Source organism: Apteryx mantelli, chromosome 10 (genome assembly GCF_036417845.1).
Source record: "Apteryx mantelli isolate bAptMan1 chromosome 10, bAptMan1.hap1, whole genome shotgun sequence".
NCBI lineage: Eukaryota > Metazoa > Chordata > Aves > Apterygiformes > Apterygidae > Apteryx > Apteryx mantelli.
The window spans coordinates 27745440-27769211 of NC_089987.1; positions in this window are offsets into that span (position 1 = coordinate 27745440).

The window sequence follows — 23772 nt, forward strand, 5'->3', positions numbered from 1 at the left end:
CTGGTGATGTGGCTGCAGTTTGTGTTTGTGAGGTCACTTGTGGCTCAGTGCCTGATAGGCCAGTGCTGGTGATGTGGGTGGAGTTTGTGTTTGTGATGTCACTTGTGGCTGAGTGCTTGATAGGCCAGTGCTGTTTTACGTTGCTACAGTTTTTGTTTGTTATGTCACATGTGGCTCAGTGCCTGATAGGGCATTGCTGGTGATGCGGGTAGAGTTTTTGTTTGTTATGTCACTTGTGGCTCAGTGCCTGATAGGCCAGTGCTGGTGATGTGGGTGCAGTTTGTGTTTGTGATGTCACTTGTGGCTCAGTGCCTGATAGGCCAGTGCTGGTAACATGGCTGCAGTTTGTGTTTGTGATGTCACTTGTGGCTCAGTGCCTGATAGGCCAGTGCTGGTTTACGTGGCTGCAGTTTGTGGTTATGATGTCACTTGTGGCTCAGTGCCTGATAGGCCAGTGCTGGTGATGTGGCTGCAGTTTGTGGTTGTGATGTCACTTGTGGCTGAGTGCCTGATAGGCCAGTGCTGGTCCTGTGTGTGCAGTTTGTGGTTTTGATGTCACTTGTGGCTCAGTGCCTGATAGGCCAGTGCTGGTGATGTGGCTGCAGTTTGTGTTTGTGAGGTCACTTTTGGCTGAGTGCCTGATAGGCCAGTGCTGGTGATGTGGGTGCAGTTTGTGTTTGTGATGTCACTTGTGGCTCAGTGCCTGATAGGCCAGTGCTGGTCATGTGGGTGGAGTTTGTGGTTGTGATGTCACTTGTGGCTCAGTGCCTGATAGGCCAGTGTTGGTCACATGGCTGCAGTTTATGATTGTGATGTCACTTGTGGCTCAGTGCCTGATAGGCCAGTGCTGGTCACGTGGGTGGAGTATGTGTTTGTGATGTCACTTGTGGCTCAGTGCCTGATAGGCCAGTGCTGGTGATGTGGGTGCAGTTTGTTGTTGTGATGTCATTTGCGGATCAGTGCCTGATAGGCCAGTGCTGGTCACGTGGGTGCAGTTTGTGTTTGTGATGTCACTTGTGGCTGAGTGCCTGATAGGCCAGTGTTGGTCACATGGCTGCAGTTTGTGTTTGTGATGTCACTTGTGGCTCAGTGCCTGATAGGCCAGTGCTGGTGATGTGGGTGGAGTTTGTGTTTGTGATGTCACTTGTGGCTCAGTGCCTGATAGGCCAGTGCTGGTCATGTGGGTGCAGTTTCTGGTTGTCAGGTCACTTGTGGCTCAGAGCCTGATAGGCCAGTGTTGGTCACATGGCTGCAGTTTGTGATTGTGATGTCACTTGTGGCTCAGGGCCTGATAGGCCAGTGCTGGTGATGTGGCTGCAGTTTGTGTTTGTGATGTCACTTGTGGCTCAGTGCCTGATAGGCCAGTGCTGGTCACGTGGGTGCAGTTTGTTGTTGTGATGTCATTTGTGGATCAGTGCCTGATAGGCCAGTGCTGGTCACGTGGGTGGAGTTTGTGTTTATGATGTCACTTGTGGCTGAGTGCCTGATAGGCCAGTGCTGGTCACGTGGGTGCAGTTTGTTGTTGTGAGGTCACTTGTGGCTGAGTTCCTGATAGGCCAGTGCTGGTGATGTGGCTGCAGTTTGTGTTTGTGATGTCACTTGTGGCTCAGTGCCTGATAGGCCAGTGCTGGTCCTGTGTGTGCAGTTTGTGTTTGTGATGTCACTTGTGGCTCAGTGCCTGATAGGCCAATGCTGTTCATGTGGCTGCAGTTTGTGGTTGTGATGTCACTTGTGGCTGAGTGCCTGATAGGCCAGTGCTGGTGATGTGTGTGCAGTTTGTGGTTGTGATGTCACTTGTGGCTCAGAGCCTGATAGGCCAGTTTTGGTCACATGGCTGCAGTTTGTGTTTGTGATGTCACTTGTGGCTCAGTGCCTGATAGGCCAGTGCTGGTCCTGTGTGTGCAGTTTGTGTTTGTGATGTCACTTGTGGCTCAGTGCCTGATAGGCCAATGCTGTTCATGTGGCTGCAGTTTGTGGTTGTGATGTCACTTGTGGCTGAGTGCCTGATAGGCCAGTGCTGGTGATGTGTGTGCAGTTTGTGGTTGTGATGTCACTTGTGGCTCAGAGCCTGATAGGCCAGTTTTGGTCACATGGCTGCAGTTTGTGATTGTGATGTCACTTGTGGCTCAGTGCCTGATAGGCCAGTGCTGGTCCTGTGTGTGCAGTTTGTGTTTATGATGTCACTTGTGGCTCAGTGCCTGATAGGCCAGTGCTGGTCACGTGGGTGCAGTTTGTTGTTGTGAGGTCACTTGTGGCTGAGTGCCTGATAGGCCAGTGCTGGTCATGTGTGTGCAGTTTGTGGTTGTGATGTCACTTGTGGCTCAGTGCCTGATAGGCCAGTGCTGGTGATGTGGGTGGAGTTTGTGTTTGTGATGTCACTTGTGGCTCAGTGCCTGATAGGCCAATGCTGTTCATGTGGGTGCAGTTTGTGTTTGTGATGTCACTTGTGGCTCAGTGCCTGATAGGCCAGTGCTGGTCATGTGGGTGCAGTTTGTGGTTGTCAGGTCACTTGTGGCTCAGTGCCTGATAGGCCAATGCTGTTCATGTGGGTGCAGTTTGTGTTTGTGATGTCACTTGTGGCTCAGTGCCTGATAGGCCAGTGCTGGTGATGTGGGTGCAGTTTGTGGTTGTCAGGTCACTTGTGGCTCAGTGCCTGATAGGCCAATGCTGTTCATGTGGGTGCAGTTTGTGTTTGTGATGTCACTTGTGGCTCAGTGCCTGATAGGCCAGTGCTGGTGATGTGGGTGCAGTTTGTGTTTGTGATGTCACTTGTGGCTGAGTGCCTGATAGGCCACTGCTGTTCATGTGGGTGCAGTTTGTGTTTGTGATGTCACTTGTGGCTGAGTGCCTGATAGGCCAGTGCTGTTCATGTGGCTGCAGTTTGTGGTTGTGATGTCACTTGTGGCTCAGTGCCTGATAGGCCAGTGCTGGTGATGTGGGTGGAGTTTGTGTTTATGATGTCACTTGTGTCTCAGTGCCTGATAGGCCAGTGCTGTTCATGTGGCTGCAGTTTGTGTTTGTGATGTCACTTGTGGCTCAGTGCCTGATAGGCCAGTGCTGGTCATGTGGATAGAGTTTGTGGTTGTGATGTCACTTCTGGCTCATTGCCTGATAGGCCAGTGCTGGTCATGTGGGTGGAGTTTGTGTTTGTGATGTCACTTGTGGCTCAGTGCCTGATAGGCCAGTGCTGGTCACGTGGGTGCAGTTTGTTGTTGTGATGTCATTTGCGGATCAGTGCCTGATAGGCCAGTGCTGGTGATGTGGGTGGAGTTTGTGTTTGTGATGTCACTTGTGGCTCAGTGCCTGATAGGCCAGTGCTGTTCATGTGGGTGCAGTTTGTGATTGTGATGTCACTTGTGGCTCAGTGCCTGATAGGCCGGTGCTGGTCATGTGGATAGAGTTTGTGTTTGTGATGTCACTTGTGTCTCAGTGCCTGATAGGCCAGTGCTGGTCATGTGGCTGCAGTTTATATTTGTGATGTCACTTGTGGCTGAGTGCCTGATAGGCCAGTGCTGGTCCTGTTTGTGCAGTTTGTGGTTGTGATGTCACTTGTGGCTCAGGGCCTGATAGGCCAGTGCTGGTGATGTGGGTGGAGTGTGTTTATGATGTCACTTGTGGCTCAGTGCCTGATAGGCCAGTGCTGGGGATGTGGGTGGAGTTTGTGTTTGTGATGTCACTTGTGGCTCAGTGCCTGATAGGCCAGTGCTGGTCCTGTGTGTGCAGTTTGTGGTTGTGATGTCACTTGTGGCTCAGTGCCTGATAGGCCAGTGCTGGTCATGTGGCTGCAGTTTGTGTTTGTGATGTCACTTGTGGCTCAGTGCCTGATAGGCCAGTGCTGGTCATGTGGCTGCAGTTTGTGGTTGTGATGTCACTTGTGGCTCAGTGCCTGATAGGCCAATGCTGTTCATGTGGGTGCAGTTTGTGTTTGTGATGTCACTTGTGGCTGAGTGCCTGATAGGCCAGTGCTGGTCACGTGGGTGCAGTTTGTTGTTGTGATGTCATTTGCGGATCAGTGCCTGATAGGCCAGTGCTGGTGATGTGGGTGGAGTTTGTGTTTGTGATGTCACTTGTGGCTCAGTGCCTGATAGGCCAGTGCTGGTGATGTGGGTGGAGTTTGTGTTTGTGATGTCACTTGTGGCTGAGTGCCTGATAGGCCAGTGCTGGTGATGTGGGTGGAGTTTGTGTTTGTGATGTCACTTGTGGCTGAGTGCCTGATAGGCCAGTGCTGGTCATGTGGGTGCAGTTTGTTGTTGTGAGGTCACTTGTGGCTCAGTGCCTGATAGGCCAGTGCTGGTCATGTGGGTGCAGTTTGTGTTTGTGATGTCACTTGTGGCTCAGTGCCTGATAGGCCAGTGCTGGTCACGTGGGTGCTGTTTTTTGTTGTGAGGTCACTTGTGGCTCAGTGCCTGATAGGCCAGTGCTGGTCCTGTGTGTGCAGTTTGTGTTTGTGATGTCACTTGTGGCTGAGTGCCTGATAGGCCAATGCTGTTCATGTGGCTGCAGTTTGTGGTTGTGATGTCACTTGTGGCTCAGTGCCTGATAGGCCAGTGCTGGTGATGTGGGTGCAGTTTGTGGTTGTGATGTCACTTGTGGCTCAGAGCCTGATAGGCCAGTGTTGGTCACATGGCTGCAGTTTGTGATTGTGATGTCACTTGTGGCTCAGTGCCTGATAGGCCAGTGTTGGTCACGTGGGTGGAGTTTGTGTTTGTGATGTCACTTGTGGCTCAGTGCCTGATAGGCCAGTGCTGGTCACGTGGGTGGAGTTTGTGTTTGTGATGTCACTTGTGGCTCAGTGCCTGATAGGCCAGTGCTGGTCATGTGGCTGCAGTTTGTGGTTGTGATGTCACTTGTGGCTCAGTGCCTGATAGGCCAATGCTGTTCATGTGGGTGCAGTTTGTGTTTGTGATGTCACTTGTGGCTCAGTGCCTGATAGGCCAGTGCTGGTCATGTGGCTGCAGTTTGTGGTTGTGATGTCACTTGTGGCTCAGTGCCTGATAGGCCAGTGCTGGTCCTGTGTGTGCAGTTTGTGGTTTTGATGTCACTTGTGGCTCAGTGCCTGATAGGCCAGTGCTGGACATGTGGGTGCAGTTTGTGGTTGTGATGTCACTTGTGGCTCAGGGCCTGATAGGCCAGTGTTTGTCACATGGCTGCAGTTTGTGTTTGTGATGTCATTTGCGGATCAGTGCCTGATAGGCCAGTGCTGGTCACGTGGGTGCAGTTTGTGTTTGTGATGTCACTTGTGGCTCAGTGCCTGATAGGCCAGTGCTGGTCATGTGGGTGCAGTTTGTGTTTGTGATGTCACTTGTGGCTCAGGGCCTGATAGGCCAGTGTTGGTCACATGGCTGCAGTTTGTGGTTGTGATGTCACTTGTGGCTCAGTGCCTGATAGGCCATTGCTGGTCCTGTGTGTGCAGTTTGTGTTTGTGATGTCACTTGTGGCTCAGTGCCTGATAGGCCAGTGCTGGTCCTGTGTGTGCAGTTTGTGGTTTTGATGTCACTTGTGGCTCAGTGCCTGATAGGCCAGTGCTGGACATGTGGGTGCAGTTTGTGGTTGTGATGTCACTTGTGGCTCAGGGCCTGATAGGCCAGTGTTGGTCACATGGCTGCAGTTTGTGTTTGTGATGTCATTTGCGGATCAGTGCCTGATAGGCCAGTGCTGGTCACGTGGGTGCAGTTTGTGTTTGTGATGTCACTTGTGGCTCAGTGCCTGATAGGCCAGTGCTGGTCCTGTGTGTGCAGTTTGTGGTTTTGATGTCACTTGTGGCTCAGTGCCTGATAGGCCAGTGCTGGTCATGTGGGTGCAGTTTGTGTTTGTGATGTCACTTGTGGCTGAGTGCCTGATAGGCCAGTGTTGGTCACATGGCTGCAGTTTGTGGTTGTGATGTCACTTGTGGCTCAGTGCCTGATAGGCCAGTGCTGGTGATGTGGGTGCAGTTTGTGTTTGTGATGTCACTTGTGGCTCAGTGCCTGATAGGCCAGTGCTGGTCACGTGGGTGCAGTTTGTTGTTGTGATGTCATTTGCGGATCAGTGCCTGATAGGCCAGTGCTGGTCACGTGGGTGGAGTTTGTGTTTGTGATGTCACTTGTGGCTCAGTGCCTGATAGGCCAGTGCTGGTCATGTGGGTGCAGTTTGTGTTTGTGATGTCACTTGTGGCTCAGTGCCTGATAGGCCAGTGCTGGTGATGTGGGTGGAGTTTGTGGTTGTGATGTCACTTGTGGCTCAGTGCCTGATAGGCCAGTGCTGGTCATGTGGGTGCAGTTTGTGGTTGTGATGTCACTTGTGGCTCAGGGCCTGATAGGCCAGTGTTGGTCACATGGCTGCAGTTTGTGTTTGTGATGTCACTTGTGGCTCAGTGCCTGATAGGCCAGTGCTGGTCATGTGGCTGCAGTTTATATTTGTGATGTGACTTGTGGCTGAGTGCCTGATAGGCCAGTGCTGGTCATGTGGGTGCAGTTGGTGGTTGTGATGTCACTTGTGGCTCAGTGCCTGATAGGCCAATGCTTTTCATGTGGGTGCAGTTTGTGTTTGTGATGTCACTTGTGGCTCAGTGCCTGATAGGCCAATGCTGTTCATGTGGGTGCAGTTTGTGTTTGTGATGTCACTTGTGGCTCAGTGCCTGATAGGCCAGTGCTGGTGATGTGGGTGCTGGTTGTGATTGTGATGTCACTTGTGGCTCAGTACCTGATAGGCCAGTGTTGGTCACATGGCTGCAGTTTGTGTTTGTGATGTCACTTGTGGCTCAGTGCCTGATAGGCCAGTGCTGGTCCTGTGTGTGGAGTTTGTGTTTGTGATGTCACTTGTGGCTCAGAGCCTGATAGGCCAGTGTTGGTCACAAGGCTGCAGTTTGTGTTTGTGATGTCACTTGTGGCTGAGTTCCTGATAGGCCAGTGCTGGTCATGTGGCTGCAGTTTGTGTTTGTGATGTCACTTGTGGCTCAGTGCCTGATAGGCCAGTGCTGGTCCTGTGTATGCAGTTTGTGGTTGTGATGTCACTTGTGGCTCAGTGCCTGATAGGCCAGTGCTGGTGGTGTCACTGCAGTTTTTGTTTGTGATGTCACATTTTGCTGAGTGCCTGATAGGCCAGTGCTGGTCACGTGGGTGCAGTTTGTGTTTGTGATGTCACTTGTGGCTCAGTGCGTGATAGGCCAGTGCTGTTGATGTGGGTGCTGGTTGTGTTTGTGAGGTCAGATTTGCCTGAGTGCCTGATAGGCCAGTGCTGGTCACGTGTGTGCAGTTTGTGGTTGTGATGTCACTTGTGGCTCAGTGCCTGATAGGCCAATGCTGATGATGTGGCTGCAATTTGTGTTTGTGATGTCACTTGTGACTGAGTGCCTTATAGGGCAGTGCTGGTTTACGTGGCTGCAGTTTGTCGTTGTGATGTCACTTGTGGCTCAGTGCCTGATAGGCCAGTGCTGGTGATGTGGGTGGAGTTTGTGGTTGTGATGTCACTTGTGGCTCAGTGCCTGATAGGCCAGTGCTGGTGATGTGGGTGGAGTTTGTGGTTGCGATGTCAGTTGTGGCTGAGTGCCTGATAGGCCAGTGCTCTTCATGTGTGTGTAGTTTTTTTTGTGATGTCCCTTGTGGCTCAGTGCCTGATAGGCCAGTGCTGGTCATGTGGGTGCAGTTTGTGGTTGTCAGGTCACTTGTGGCTGAGTGCCTGATAGGCCAGTGCTGGTCACATGGCTGCAGTTTGTGGTTGTGATGACACTTGTGGCTCAGTGCCTGATAGGCCAGTGCTGGTGATGTGGGTGCTGGTTGTGGTTGTGATGTCTGTTTTTGCTGAGTGCCTGATAGGCCAGTGCTTGTCCTGTGGGTGGAGTTCGTGTTTGTGATGTCCCCTGTGGCTCAGTGCCTGATAGGCCAGTGCTGGTGATGTGGGTGGAGTTTGTGGTTGTGATGTCACTTGTGGCTGAGTTCCTGATAGGCCAGTGCTGGTGATGTGGGTGGAGTTTGTGTTTATGATGTCAGTTGTGGCTCAGTGTCTGATAGGCCAGTGCTGTTCATGTGGGTGCAGTTTGTGGTTGTGATGTCACTTGTGGCTCAGTGCCTGATAGGCCAGTGCTGGTGATGTGGGTGGAGTTTGTGTTTGTGATGTCACTTGTGGCTCAGTGCCTGATAGGCCAGTGCTGGTCACGTGGGTGCAGTTTGTTGTTGTGATGTCATTTGCGGATCAGTGCCTGATAGGCCAGTGTTGGTCACATGGCTGCAGTTTATATTTGTGATGTCACTTGTCGCTGAGTGCCTGATAGGCCAGTGCTGGTGATGTGGGTGCAGTTTGTGGTTGTGATGTCACTTGTGGCTCAGTGCCTGATAGGCCAGTGCTGGTGATGTGGGTGCAGTTTGTGTTTGTGATGTTACTTGTGGCTCAGTGCCTGATAGGCCAGTGCTGGTCCTGTGTGTGCAGTTTGTGGTTTTGATGTCACTTGTGGCTCAGTGCCTGATAGGCCAGTGCTGGTCATGTGGCTGCAGTTTATATTTGTGATGTCACTTGTGGCTGAGTGCCTGATAGGCCAGTGCTGGTCATGTGGCTGCAGTTTGTGTTTGTGATGTCATTTGCGGATCAGTGCCTGATAGGCCAGTGCTGGTCCTGTGTGTGCAGTTTGTGGTTTTGATGTCACTTGTGGCTCAGTGCCTGACAGGCCAGTGCTGGTCACGTGGGTGGAGTTTGTGTTTGTGATGTCACTTGTGTCTCAGTGCCTGATAGGCCAGTGCTGGACATGTGGGTGCAGTTTGTGTTTGTGATGTCACTTGTGGCTCAGGGCCTGATAGGCCAGTGTTGGTCACATGGCTGCAGTTTGTGTTTGTGATGTCACTTGTGGCTCAGTGCCTGACAGGCCAGTGCTGGTCACGTGGGTGGAGTTTGTGTTTGTGATGTCACTTGTGGCTCAGTGCCTGATAGGCCAGTGCTGGTCCTGTGTGTGCAGTTTGTGTTTGTGATGTCAGTTGTGGCTCAGTGCCTGATAGGCCAGTGCTGGTCACGTGGGTGCAGTTTGTTGTTGTGATGTCATTTGCGGATCAGTGCCTGATAGGCCAGTGCTGGTGATGTGGGTGGAGTTTGTGTTTGTGATGTCACTTGTGGCTGAGTGCCTGATAGGCCAGTGCTGTTCACGTGGGTGCAGTTTGTGATTGTGATGTCACTTGTGGCTAAGTGCCTGATAGGCCAGTGCTGGTCATGTGGATAGAGTTTGTGGTTGTGATGTCACTTGTGGCTCAGTGCCTGATAGGCCAGTGCTGGTCATGTGGCTGCAGTTTGTGGTTGTGATTTCACTTGTGGCTCAGTGCCTGATAGGCCAGTGCTGGTCATGTGGGTGCAGTTTGTGGTTGTGATGTCACTTGTGGCTCAGGGCCTGATAGGCCAGTTTGGTCACATGGCTGCAGTTTGTGTTTGTGATGTCACTTGTGGCTCAGTGCCTGATAGGCCAGTGCTGGTCATGTGGCTGCAGTTTATATTTGTGATGTCACTTGTGGCTGAGTGCCTGATAGGCCAGTGCTGGTCACGTGGGTGCAGTTTGTGTTTGTGATGTCACTTGTGGCTCAGTGCCTGGTGGGCCAGTGCTGGTGATGTGGCTGCAGTTTGTGGTTGTGATGTCACTTGTGGCTGAGTGCCTGATGGGCCAGTGCTGGTGATGTGGGTGGAGTTTGTGGTTGTGATGTCACTTGTGGCTCAGTGCCTGATAGGCGAGTGCTGGTGATGTGGGTGCAGTTTGTTGTTGTGATGTCATTTGCGGATCAGTGCCTGATAGGCCAGTGCTGGTCACGTGGGTGGAGTTTGTGTTTGTGATGTCACTTGTGGCTCAGTGCCTGATAGGCCAGTGCTGTTAATGTGGGTGCAGTTTGTGATTGTGATGTCACTTGTGGCTCAGTGCCTGATAGGCCAGTGCTGGTCATGTGGATAGAGTTTGTGGTTGTGATGTCACTTGTGGCTCAGTGCCTGATAGGCCAGTGCTGGTGATGTGGGTGGAGTTTGTGGTTGTGATGTCACTTGTGGCTCAGTGCCTGATAGGCCAGTGCTGGTCATGTGGGTGCAGTTTGTGGTTGTGATGTCACTTGTGGCTCAGTGCCTGATAGGCCAGTGTTGGTCACATGGCTGTAGTTTGTGATTGTGATGTCACTTGTGGCTCAGTGCCTGATAGGCCAATGCTGTTCATGTGGGTGCAGTTTGTGTTTGTGATGTCACTTGTGGCTCAGTGCCTGATAGGCCAGTGCTGGTCATGTGGCTGCAGTTTATATTTGTGATGTCACTTGTGGCTCAGTGCCTGATAGGCCAGTGCTGGTGATGTGGCTGCATTTTTAGGTTGTGATGTCACTTGTGGCTCAGTGCCTGATAGGCCAGTGCTGGTGATGTGGCTGCAGTTTGTGTTTGTGATGTCACTTGTGGCTCAGTGCCTGATAGGCCAGTGCTGGTCCTGTGTGTGCAGTTTGTGGTTTTGATGTCACTTGTGGCTCAGTGCCTGATAGGCCAGTGCTGGACATGTGGGTGCAGTTTGTGTTTGTGATGTCACTTGTGGCTCAGGGCCTGATAGGCCAGTGTTGGTCACATGGCTGCAGTTTGTGTTTGTGATGTCATTTGCGGATCAGTGCCTGATAGGCCAGTGCTGGTCACGTGGGTGCAGTTTGTGTTTGTGATGTCACTTGTGGCTCAGTGCCTGATAGGCCAGTGCTGGTCCTGTGTGTGGAGTTTGTGTTTGTGATGTCACTTGTGGCTCAGAGCCTGATAGGCCAGTGTTGGTCACAAGGCTGCAGTTTGTGTTTGTGATGTCACTTGTGGCTGAGTTCCTGATAGGCCAGTGCTGGTCATGTGGGTGCAGTTTGTGTTTGTGATGTCACTTGTGGCTCAGTGCCTGATAGGCCAGTGCTGGTCCTGTGTGTGCAGTTTGTGGTTTTGATGTCACTTGTGGCTCAGTGCCTGATAGGCCAGTGCTGGTGATGTGGGTGGAGTTTGTGTTTGTGATGTCACTTGTGGCTCAGTGCCTGATAGGCCAGTGCTGGTGGTGTCACTGCAGTTTTTGTTTGTGATGTCACGTTTTGCTGAGTGCCTGATAGGCCAGTGCTGGTCACGTGGGTGCAGTTTGTAGTTGTGATGTCACTTGTGGCTGAGTGCCTGATAGGCCAGTGCTGGTGATGTGGGTGGAGTTTGTGGTTGTGATGTCACTTGTGGCTGAGTGCCTGATAGGCCAGTGCTGGTCACATGGCTGCAGTTTGTGGTTGTGATGACACTTGTGGCTCAGTGCCTGATAGGCCAGTGCTGGTGATGTGGGTGCTGGTTGTGGTTGTGATGTCTGTTTTTGCTGAGTGCCTGATAGGCCAGTGCTTGTCCTGTGGGTGGAGTTCGTGTTTGTGATGTCCCCTGTGGCTCAGTGCCTGATAGGCCAGTGCTGGTGATGTGGTTGGAGTTTGTGTTTATGATGTCACTTGTGGCTCAGTGCCTGATAGGCCAGTGCTGGTGATGTGGGTGCTGGTTGTGGTTGTGATGTCTGTTTTTGCTGAGTGCCTGATAGGCCAGTGCTTGTCCTGTGGGTGGAGTTCGTGTTTATGATGTCACTTGTGGCTCAGTGCCTGATAGGCCAGTGCTGGCGATGTGGGTGGAGTTTGTGTTTGTGATGTCACTTGTGGCTCAGTGCCTGATAGGCCAGTGCTGGTCACGTGGGTGCAGTTTGTTGTTGTGATGTCATTTGCGGATCAGTGCCTGATAGGCCAGTGCTGGTGATGTGGGTGGAGTTTGTGTTTGTGATGTCACTTGTGGCTCAGTGCCTGATAGGCCAATGCTGTTCATGTGGGTGCAGTTTGTGGTTGTGATGTCACTTGTGGCTCAGTGCCTGATAGGCCAGTGCTGGTCATGTGGGTGCAGTTTGTCGTTGTGATGTCACTTGTGGCTCAGTGCCTGATAGGCCAGTGCTGGTGATGTGGCTGCAGTTTGTGGTTGTGATGTCACTTGTGGCTCAGTGCCTGATAGGCCAGTGCTGGTGATGTGGGTGCAGTTTGTGGTTGTGATGTCACTTGTGGCTGAGTGCCTGATAGGCCAGTGCTGGTGATGTGGGTGCAGTTTGTGTTTGTGATGTCACTTGTGGCTCAGTGCCTGATAGGCCAGTGCTGTTCATGTGGGTGCAGTTTGTGATTGTGATGTCACTTGTGGCTCAGTGCCTGATAGGCCAGTGCTGGTCATGTGGATAGAGTTTGTGGTTGTGATGTCACTTGTGGCTCAGTGCCTGATAGGCCAGTGCTGGTGATGTGGGTGCAGTTTGTGGTTTTGATGTCACTTGTGGCTCAGTGCCTGATAGGCCAGTGTTGGTCACATGGCTGCAGTTTGTGATTGTGATGTCACTTGTGGCTCAGTGCCTGATAGGCCAGTGCTTGTCCTCTGGGTGCTGGTTGTGTTTGTGAAGTCTCTTGTGGCTCAGTGCCTGATAGGCCAGTGCTGGTGATGTGGGTGGAGTTTGTGGTTGTGATGTCACTTGTGGCTCAGTGCCTGATAGGCCAGTGCTGGTCCTGTGTGTGCAGTTTGTGGTTTTGATGTCACTTGTGGCTCAGTGCCTGATAGGCCAGTGCTGGTGATGTGGGTGGAGTTTGTGTTTGTGATGTCACTTGTGGCTCAGTGCCTGATAGGCCAGTGCTGGTCCTGTGGGTGCAGTTTGTGTTTGTGATGTCACTTGTGGCTCAGGGCCTGATAGGCCAGTGTTGGTCACATGGCTGCAGTTTGTGGTTGTGATGTCACTTGTGGCTCAGTGCCTGATAGGCCAGTGCTGGTCCTGTGTGTGCAGTTTGTGGTTTTGATGTCACTTGTGGCTCAGTGCCTGATAGGCCGGTGCTGGTGATGTGGGTGGAGTTTGTGTTTGTGATGTCACTTGTGGCTCAGTGCCTGATAGGCCAGTGCTGGTCACGTGGGTGCAGTTTGTTGTTGTGATGTCATTTGCGGATCAGTGCCTGATAGGCCAGTGCTGGTCACGTGGGTGGAGTTTGTGTTTGTGATGTCACTTGTGGCTCAGTGCCTGATAGGCCAGTGCTGGTCATGTGGGTGCAGTTTGTGTTTGTGATGTCACTTGTGGCTCAGTGCCTGATAGGCCAGTGCTGGTGATGTGGGTGGAGTTTGTGGTTGTGATGTCACTTGTGGCTCAGTGCCTGATAGGCCAGTGCTGGTCATGTGGGTGCAGTTTGTGGTTGTGATGTCACTTGTGGCTCAGGGCCTGATAGGCCAGTGTTGGTCACATGGCTGCAGTTTGTGTTTGTGATGTCACTTGTGGCTCAGTGCCTGATAGGCCAGTGCTGGTCATGTGGATAGAGTTTCTGGTTGTGATTTCACTTGTGGCTCAGGGACTGATAGGCCAGTGCTGGTCATGTGGCTGCAGTTTGTGTTTGTGATGTCACTTGTGGCTCAGTGCCTGATAGGCCAGTGCTGGTCATGTGGGTGCAGTTTGTGGTTGTGATGTCACTTGTGGCTCAGTGCCTGATAGGCCAATGCTGTTCACGTGGGTGCAGTTTGTTGTTGTGAGGTCACTTGTGGCTCAGTGCCTGATAGGCCAGTGCTGGTCCTGTGTGTGCAGTTTGTGGTTGTGATGTCACTTGTGGCTCAGTGCCTGATAGGCCAATGCTGTTCATGTGGCTGCAGTTTGTGTTTGTGATGTCACTTGTGGCTCAGTGCCTGATAGGCCAGTGCTGGTGATGTGGGTGCAGTTTGTGGTTGTGATGTCACTTGTGGCTGAGTGCCTGATAGGCCACTGCTGTTCATGTGGGTGCAGTTTGTGTTTGTGATGTCACTTGTGGCTCAGTGCCTGATAGGCCAATGCTGTTCATGTGGGTGCAGTTTGTGTTTGTGATGTCACTTGTGGCTCAGTGCCTGATAGGCCAGTGCTGGTCATGTGGGTGCAGTTTGTGGTTGTCAGGTCACTTGTGGCTCAGAGCCTGATAGGCCAGTGTTGGTCACATGGCTGCAGTTTGTGGTTGTGATGTCACTTGTGGCTCAGTGCCTGATAGGCCAGTGCTGGTGATGTGGGTGCAGTTTGTGGTTTTGATGTCACTTGTGGCTCAGTGCCTGATAGGCCACTGCTGTTCATGTGGGTGCAGTTTGTGTTTGTGATGTCACTTGTGGCTCAGTGCCTGATAGGCCAATGCTGTTCATGTGGGTGGAGTTTGTGTTTGTGATGTCACTTGTGGCTCAGTGCCTGATAGGCCAGTGCTGGTCACGTGGGTGCAGTTTGTTGTTGTGATGTCATTTGCGGATCAGTGCCTGATAGGCCAGTGCTGGTGATGTGGGTGGAGTTTGTGTTTGTGATGTCACTTGTGGCTCAGTGCCTGATAGGCCAGTGCTGGTCACGTGGGTGCAGTTTGTTGTTGTGATGTCATTTGCGGATCAGTGCCTGATAGGCCAGTGCTGGTGATGTGGGTGGAGTTTGTGTTTGTGATGTCACTTGTGGCTCAGTGCCTGATAGGCCAGTGCTGGTCACGTGGGTGCAGTTTGTTGTTGTGATGTCATTTGCGGATCAGTGCCTGATAGGCCAGTGCTGGTCACGTGGGTGGAGTTTGTGTTTGTGATGTCACTTGTGGCTCAGTGCCTGATAGGCCAGTGCTGGTCCTGTTTGTGCAGTTTGTGGTTGTGATGTCACTTGTGGCTCAGGGCCTGATAGGCCAGTGCTGGTGATGTGGGTGGAGTGTGTTTATGATGTCACTTGTGGCTCAGTGCCTGATAGGCCAGTGCTGGGGATGTGGGTGGAGTTTGTGTTTGTGATGTCACTTGTGGCTCATTGCCTGATAGGCCAGTGCTGGTCATGTGGGTGCAGTTTGTGGTTGTGATGTCACTTGTGGCTCAGTGCCTGATAGGCCAGTGCTGGTCATGTGGGTGCAGTTTGTGGTTGTGATGTCACTTGTGGCTCAGAGCCTGATAGGCCAGTTTTGGTCACATGGCTGCAGTTTTTGGTTGTGATGTCACTTGTGGCTCAGTGCCTGATAGGCCAGTGCTGGTGATGTGGCTGCAGTTTGTGTTTGTGATGTCACTTGTGGCTCAGGGCCTGATAGGCCAGTGTTGGTCACATGGCTGCAGTTTGTGTTTGTGATGTCACTTGTGGCTGAGTGCCTGATAGGCCAGTGCTGGTGATGTGGCTGCATTTTGTGGTTGTGATGTCACTTGTGGCTCAGTGCCTGATAGGCCAGTGCTGGTGATGTGGCTGCAGTTTATATTTGTGATGTCACTTGTGGCTGAGTGCCTGATAGGCCAGTGCTGGTCCTGTGTGTGCAGTTTGTGGTTTTGATGTCACTTGTGGCTCAGTGCCTGATAGGCCAGTGCTGGTGATGTGGCTGCAGTTTGTGTTTGTGAGGTCACTTTTGGCTGAGTGCCTGATAGGCCAGTGCTGGTGATGTGGGTGCAGTTTGTGTTTGTGATGTCACTTGTGGCTCAGTGCCTGATAGGCCAGTGCTGGTCATGTGGGTGCAGTTTGTGGTTGTGATGTCACTTGTGGCTCAGGGCCTGATAGGCCAGTGCTGGTCACGTGGGTGGAGTTTGTGTTTGTGATGTCACTTGTGGCTCAGTGCCTGATAGGCCAGTGCTGGTCACGTGGGTGCAGTTTGTTGTTGTGATGTCATTTGCGGATCAGTGCCTGATAGGCCAGTGCTGGTGATGTGGGTGGAGTTTGTGTTTGTGATGTCACTTGTGGCTGAGTGCCTGATAGGCCAGTGCTGGTCACGTGGGTGCAGTTTGTTGTTGTGATGTCACTTGTGGCTGAGTGCCTGATAGGCCAGTGCCGGTGATGTGGGTGGAGTTTGTGTTTGTGATGTCACTTGTGGCTCAGTGCCTGATAGGCCAATGCTGTTCATGTGGGTGCAGTTTGTGGTTGTGATGTCACTTGTGGCTCAGTGCCTGATAGGCCAGTGCTGGTCATGTGGGTGCAGTTTCTGGTTGTCAGGTCTCTTGTGGCTCAGAGCCTGATAGGCCAGTGTTGGTCACATGGCTGCAGTTTGTGATTGTGATGTCACTTGTGGCTCAGTGCCTGATAGGCCAGTGCTGGTCACGTGGGTGGAGTTTGTGTTTGTGATGTCACTTGTGGCTCAGTGCCTGATAGGCCAGTGCTGGTCACGTGGGTGCAGTTTGTTGTTGTGATGTCATTTGCGGATCAGTGCCTGATAGGCCAGTGCTGGTCACGTGCGTGGAGTTTGTGTTTATGATGTCACTTGTGGCTGAGTGCCTGATAGGCCAGTGCTGGTCACGTGGGTGCAGTTTGTTGTTGTGAGGTCACTTGTGGCTCAGTGCCTGATAGGCCAGTGCTGGTCCTGTGTGTGCAGTTTGTGGTTTTGATGTCACTTGTGGCTCAGTGCCTGATAGGCCAATGCTGTTCATGTGGCTGCAGTTTGTGGTTGTGATGTCACTTGTGGCTGAGTGCCTGATAGGCCAGTGCTGGTGATGTGTGTGCAGTTTGTGGTTGTGATGTCACTTGTGGCTCAGAGCCTGATAGGCCAGTTTTGGTCACATGGCTGCAGTTTGTGATTCTGATGTCACTTGTGGCTCAGTGCCTGATAGGCCAGTGCTGGTCCTGTGTGTGCAGTTTGTGTTTATGATGTCACTTGTGGCTCAGTGCCTGATAGGCCAGTGCTGGTCACGTGGGTGCAGTTTGTTGTTGTGAGGTCACTTGTGGCTCAGTGCCTGATAGGCCAGTGCTGGTCATGTGTGTGCAGTTTGTGGTTGTGATGTCACTTGTGGCTCAGTGCCTGATAGGCCAGTGCTGGTGATGTGGGTGGAGTTTGTTGTTGTGATGTCACTTGTGGCTCAGTGCCTGATAGGCCAGTGCTGGTGATGTGGGTGGAGTTAGTGGTTGTGATATCACTTGTGGCTCAGTGCCTGATAGGCCAATGCTGTTCATGTGGGTGCAGTTTGTGTTTGTGATGTCACTTGTGGCTCAGTGCCTGATAGGCCAGTGCTGGTGATGTGGGTGCAGTTTGTGGTTGTGATGTCACTTGTGGCTCAGTGCCTGATAGGCCAGTGCTGGTGATGTGGCTGCAGTTTGTGTTTGTGAGGTCACTTTTGGCTGAGTGCCTGATAGGCCAGTGCTGGTGATGTGGGTGCAGTTTGTGTTTGTGATGTCACTTGTGGCTCAGTGCCTGATAGGCCAGTGCTGGTCATGTGGGTGCAGTTTGTGGTTGTGATGTCACTTGTGGCTCAGGGCCTGATAGGCCAGTGCTGGTCACGTGGGTGGAGTTTGTGTTTGTGATGTCACTTGTGGCTCAGTGCCTGATAGGCCAGTGCTGGTCACGTGGGTGCAGTTTGTTGTTGTGATGTCATTTGCGGATCAGTGCCTGATAGGCCAGTGCTGGTCACGTGGGTGCAGTTTGTGTTTGTGATGTCACTTGTGGCTGAGTGCCTGATAGGCCAGTGCCGGTGATGTGGGTGGAGTTTGTGTTTGTGATGTCACTTGTGGCTCAGTGCCTGATAGGCCAATGCTGTTCATGTGGCTGCAGTTTCTGGTTGTGATGTCACTTGTGGCTCAGTGCCTGATAGGCCAATGCTGTTCATGTGGGTGCAGTTTGTGGTTGTGATGTCACTTGTGGCTCAGTGCCTGATAGGCCAGTGCTGGTCATGTGGGTGCAGTTTCTGGTTGTCAGGTCTCTTGTGGCTCAGAGCCTGATAGGCCAGTGTTGGTCACATGGCTGCAGTTTGTGATTGTGATGTCACTTGTGGCTCAGTGCCTGATAGGCCAGTGCTGGTCACGTGGGTGGAGTTTGTGTTTGTGATGTCACTTGTGGCTCAGTGCCTGATAGGCCAGTGCTGGTCACGTGGGTGCAGTTTGTTGTTGTGATGTCATTTGCGGATCAGTGCCTGATAGGCCAGTGCTGGTCACGTGCGTGGAGTTTGTGTTTATGATGTCACTTGTGGCTGAGTGCCTGATAGGCCAGTGCTGGTCACGTGGGTGCAGTTTGTTGTTGTGAGGTCACTTGTGGCTCAGTGCCTGATAGGCCAGTGCTGGTCCTGTGTGTGCAGTTTGTGGTTTTGATGTCACTTGTGGCTCAGTGCCTGATAGGCCAATGCTGTTCATGTGGCTGCAGTTTGTGGTTGTGATGTCACTTGTGGCTCAGTGCCTGATAGGCCAGTGCTGGTCACGTGGGTGCAGTTTGTTGTTGTGAGGTCACTTGTGGCTCAGTGCCTGATAGGCCAGTGCTGGTCATGTGTGTGCAGTTTGTGGTTGTGATGTCACTTGTGGCTCAGTGCCTGATAGGCCAGTGCTGGTGATGTGGGTGGAGTTTGTTGTTGTGATGTCACTTGTGGCTCAGTGCCTGATAGGCCAGTGCTGGTGATGTGGGTGGAGTTAGTGGTTGTGATGTCACTTGTGGCTCAGTGCCTGATAGGCCAATGCTGTTCATGTGGGTGCAGTTTGTGTTTGTGATGTCACTTGTGGCTCAGTGCCTGATAGGCCAGTGCTGGTGATGTGGGTGCAGTTTGTGGTTGTGATGTCACTTGTGGCTGAGTGCCTGATAGGCCACTGCTGTTCATGTGGGTGCAGTTTGTGTTTGTGATGTCACTTGTGGCTCAGTGCCTGATAGGCCAATGCTGTTCATGTGGGTGCAGTTTGTGTTTGTGATGTCACTTGTGGCTCAGTGCCTGATAGGCCAGTGCTGGTCATGTGGGTGCAGTTTGTGGTTGTCAGGTCACTTGTGGCTCAGTGCCTGATAGGCCAATGCTGTTCATGTGGGTGCAGTTTGTGTTTGTGATGTCACTTGTGGCTGAGTGCCTGATAGGCCAGTGCTGTTCATGTGGCTGCAGTTTGTGGTTGTGATGTCACTTGTGGCTCAGTGCCTGATAGGCCAGTGCTGGTGATGTGGGTGGAGTTTGTGTTTATGATGTCACTTGTGGCTCAGTGCCTGATAGGCCAGTGCTGTTCATGTGGGTGCAGTTTGTGTTTGTGATGTCACTTGTGGCTCAGTGCCTGATAGGCCAGTGCTGGTCATGTGGATAGAGTTTGTGGTTGTGATGTCACTTCTGGCTCATTGCCTGATAGGCCAGTGCTGGTCATGTGGGTGGAGTTTGTGTTTGTGATGTCACTTGTGGCTCAGTGCCTGATAGGCCAGTGCTGGTCCTGTGGGTGCAGTTTGTGATTGTGATGTCACTTGTGGCTCAGTGCCTGATAGGCCGGTGCTGGTCATGTGGATAGAGTTTGTGTTTGTGATGTCACTTGTGGCTCAGGGCCTGATAGGCCAGTGCTGGTCACGTGGGTGCAGTTTGTTGTTGTGATGTCATTTGCGGATCAGTGCCTGATAGGCCAGTGCTGGTCCTGTGGGTGCAGTTTGTGGTTGTGATGTCACTTGTGGCTGAGTGCCTGATAGGCCAGTGCTGGTCCTGTTTGTGCAGTTTGTGGTTGTGATGTCACTTGTGGCTCAGGGCCTGATAGGCCAGTGCTGGTGATGTGGGTGGAGTGTGTTTATGATGTCACTTGTGGCTCAGTGCCTGATAGGCCAGTGCTGGGGATGTGGGTGGAGTTTGTGTTTGTGATGTCACTTGTGGCTGAGTGCCTGATAGGCCAGTGCTGGTCCTGTGTGTGCAGTTTGTGGTTGTGATGTCACTTGTGGCTCAGTGCCTGATAGGCCAGTGCTGGTCCTGTGTGTGCAGTTTGTGGTTGTGATGTCACTTGTGGCTCAGTGCCTGATAGGCCAGTGCTGGTCATGTGGGTGGAGTTTGTGGTTGTGATGTCACTTGTGGCTCAGTGCCTGATAGGCCAGTGCTGGTGATGTGGGTGCAGTTTGTGCTTGGGATGTCATTTGTGGCTCAGTGCCTGATAGGCCAGTGCTGGTCCTGTGGGTGCAGTTTGTGTTTGTGATGTCACTTGTGGCTCAGTGCGTGATAGGCCAGTGCTGTTGATGTGGGTGCTGGTTGTGTTTGTGAGGTCAGATTTGCCTGAGTGCCTGATAGGCCAGTGCTGGTCACGTGTGTGCAGTTTGTGGTTGTGATGTCACTTGTGGCTCAGTGCCTGATAGGCCAATGCTGATGATGTGGCTGCAATTTGTGTTTGTGATGTCACTTGTGACTGAGTGCCTTATAGGGCAGTGCTGGTTTACGTGGCTGCAGTTTGTCGTTGTGATGTCACTTGTGGCTCAGTGCCTGATAGGCCAGTGCTGGTGATGTGGGTGGAGTTTGTGGTTGTGATGTCACTTGTGGCTCAGTGCCTGATAGGCCAGTGCTGGTGATGTGGGTGGAGTTTGTGGTTGCGATGTCAGTTGTGGCTGAGTGCCTGATAGGCCAGTGCTCTTCATGTGTGTGTAGTTTTTTTTGTGATGTCCCTTGTGGCTCAGTGCCTGATAGGCCAGTGCTGGTCATGTGGGTGCAGTTTGTGGTTGTCAGGTCACTTGTGGCTGAGTGCCTGATAGGCCAGTGCTGGTCACATGGCTGCAGTTTGTGGTTGTGATGACACTTGTGGCTCAGTGCCTGATAGGCCAGTGCTGGTGATGTGGGTGCTGGTTGTGGTTGTGATGTCTGTTTTTGCTGAGTGCCTGATAGGCCAGTGCTTGTCCTGTGGGTGGAGTTCGTGTTTGTGATGTCCCCTGTGGCTCAGTGCCTGATAGGCCAGTGCTGGTGATGTGGGTGGAGTTTGTGTTTATGATGTCACTTGTGGCTCAGTGCCTGATAGGCCAGTGCTGGTCATGTGAGTGCAGTTTGTCGTTGTCAGGTCACTTGTGGCTGAGTGCCTGATAGGCCAGTGCTGGTGATGTGGCTGCAGTTTGTGGTTGTGATGTCACTTGTGGCTCAGTGCCTGATAGGCCAGTGCTGGTGATGTGGCTGCAGTTTGTGGTTGTGATGTCACTTGCGGCTCAGTGCCTGATAGGCCAGTGCTGGTGATGTGGCTGCAGTTTGTGGTTGTGATGTCACTTGTGGCTCAGTGCCTGATAGGCCAGTGCTGGTGATGTGGGTGGAGTTTGTGGTTGTGATGTCACTTGTGGCTGAGTGCCTGATAGGCCAGTGCTGGTGATGTGGGTGGAGTTTGTGTTTATGATGTCAGTTGTGGCTCAGTGTCTGATAGGCCAGTGCTGTTCATGTGGGTGCAGTTTGTGGTTGTGATGTCACTTGTGGCTCAGTGCCTGATAGGCCAGTGCTGGTCCTGTGTGTGCAGTTTGTGGTTTTGATGTCACTTGTGGCTCAGTGCCTGATAGGCCAGTGCTGGTCATGTGGCTGCAGTTTATATTTGTGATGTCACTTGTGGCTGAGTGCCTGATAGGCCAGTGCTGGTCATGTGGCTGCAGTTTGTGTTTGTGATGTCATTTGCGGATCAGTGCCTGATAGGCCAGTGCTGGTCCTGTGTGTGCAGTTTGTGGTTTTGATGTCACTTGTGGCTCAGTGCCTGATAGGCCAGTGCTGGTCACGTGGGTGGAGTTTGTGTTTGTGATGTCACTTGTGGCTCAGTGCCTGATAGGCCAGTGCTGGACATGTGGGTGCAGTTTGTGTTTGTGATGTCACTTGTGGCTCAGGGCCTGATAGGCCAGTGTTGGTCACATGGCTGCAGTTTGTGCTTGGGATGTCACTTGTGGCTCAGTGCCTGATAGGCCAGTGCTGGTCCTGTGTGTGCAGTTTGTGGTTTTGATGTCACTTGTGGCTCAGTGCCTGATAGGCCAGTGCTGGTGATGTGGGTGGAGTTTGTGTTTGTGATGTCAGTTGTGGCTCAGTGCCTGATAGGCCAGTGCTGGTCACGTGGGTGCAGTTTGTTGTTGTGATGTCATTTGCGGATCAGTGCCTGATAGGCCAGTGCTGGTGATGTGGGTGGAGTTTGTGTTTGTGATGTCACTTGTGGCTGAGTGCCTGATAGGCCAGTGCTGTTCACGTGGGTGCAGTTTGTGATTGTGATGTCACTTGTGGCTAAGTGCCTGATAGGCCAGTGCTGGTCATGTGGATAGAGTTTGTGTTTGTGATGTCACTTGTGGCTCAGTGCCTGATAGGCCAGTGCTGGTCCTGTGTGTGCAGTTTGTGTTTGTGATGTCACTTGTGGCTCAGGGACTGATAGGCCAGTGTTGGTCACATGGCTGCAGTTTGTGTTTGTGATGTCACTTGTGGCTGAGTGCCTGATAGGCCAGTGCTGGTGATGTGGGTGGAGTTTGTGGTTGTGATGTCACTTGTGGCTCAGTGCCTGATAGGCCAGTGCTGGTGATGTGGGTGCAGTTTGTGTTTGTGATGTCACTTGTGGCTCAGTGCCTGATAGGCCAGTGCTGGTCATGTGGGTGCAGTTTGTGGTTGTGATGTCACTTGTGGCTCAGGGCCTGATAGGCCAGTGTTGGTCACATGGCTGCAGTTTATGATTGTGATGTCACTTGTGGCTCAGTGCCTGATAGGCCAATGCTGATGATGTGGCTGCAGTTTGTGTTTGTGATGTCACTTGTGACTGAGTGCCTTATAGGGAAGTGCTGGTTTACGTGGCTGCAGTTTGTCGTTGTGATGTCACTTGTGGCTCAGTGCCTGATAGGCCAGTGCTCTTCATGTGTGTGTAGTTTTTTTTGTGATGTCCCTTGTGGCTCAGTGCCTGATAGGCCAGTGCTGGTCATGTGGGTGCAGTTTGTGGTTGTCAGGTCACTTGTGGCTGAGTGCCTGATAGGCCAGTGCTGGTCACATGGCTGCAGTTTGTGGTTGTGATGACACTTGTGGCTCAGTGCCTGATAGGCCAGTGCTGGTGATGTGGGTGCTGGTTGTGGTTGTGATGTCTGTTTTTGCTGAGTGCCTGATAGGCCAGTGCTTGTCCTGTGGGTGGAGTTCGTGTTTGTGATGTCCCCTGTGGCTCAGTGCCTGATAGGCCAGTGCTGGTGATGTGGGTGGAGTTTGTGTTTATGATGTCACTTGTGGCTCAGTGCCTGATAGGCCAGTGCTGGCGATGTGGGTGGAGTTTGTGTTTGTGATGTCACTTGTGGCTCAGTGCCTGATAGGCCAGTGCTGGTCACGTGGGTGCAGTTTGTTGTTGTGATGTCATTTGCGGATCAGTGCCTGATAGGCCAGTGCTGGTGATGTGGGTGGAGTTTGTGTTTGTGATGTCACTTGTGGCTCAGTGCCTGATAGGCCAATGCTGTTCATGTGGGTGCAGTTTGTGGTTGTGATGTCACTTGTGGCTCAGTGCCTGATAGGCCAGTGCTGGTCATGTGGGTGCAGTTTGTCGTTGTCAGGTCACTTGTGGCTGAGTGCCTGATAGGCCAGTGCTGGTGATGTGGCTGCAGTTTGTGGTTGTGATGTCACTTGTGGCTCAGTGCCTGATAGGCCAGTGCTGGTGATGTGGCTGCAGTTTGTGGTTGTGATGTCACTTGTGGCTCAGTGCCTGATAGGCCAGTGCTGGTGATGTGGCTGCAGTTTGTGTTTGTGATGTCACTTGTGGCTCAGTGCCTGATAGGCCAGTGCTGGTCATGTGGGTGCAGTTTGTGGTTGTGATGTCACTTGTGGCTCAGTGCCTGATAGGCCAGTGCTGGTCATGTGGGTGCAGTTTGTGGTTGTGATGTCACTTGTGGCTCAGAGCCTGATAGGCCAGTTTTGGTCACATGGCTGCAGTTTTTGGTTGTGATGTCACTTGTGGCTCAGTGCCTGATAGGCCAGTGCTGGTGATGTGGGTGGAGTTTGTGTTTGTGATGTCACTTGTGGCTCAGTGCCTGATAGGCGAGTGCTGGTGGTGTGGGTGCAGTTTGTGTTTGTGATGTCACTTGTGGCTCAGGGCCTGATAGGCCAGTGTTGGTCACATGGCTGCAGTTTGTGTTTGTGATGTCACTTGTGGCTGAGTGCCTGATAGGCCAGTGCTGGTGATGTGGCTGCATTTTGTGGTTGTGATGTCACTTGTGGCTCAGTGCC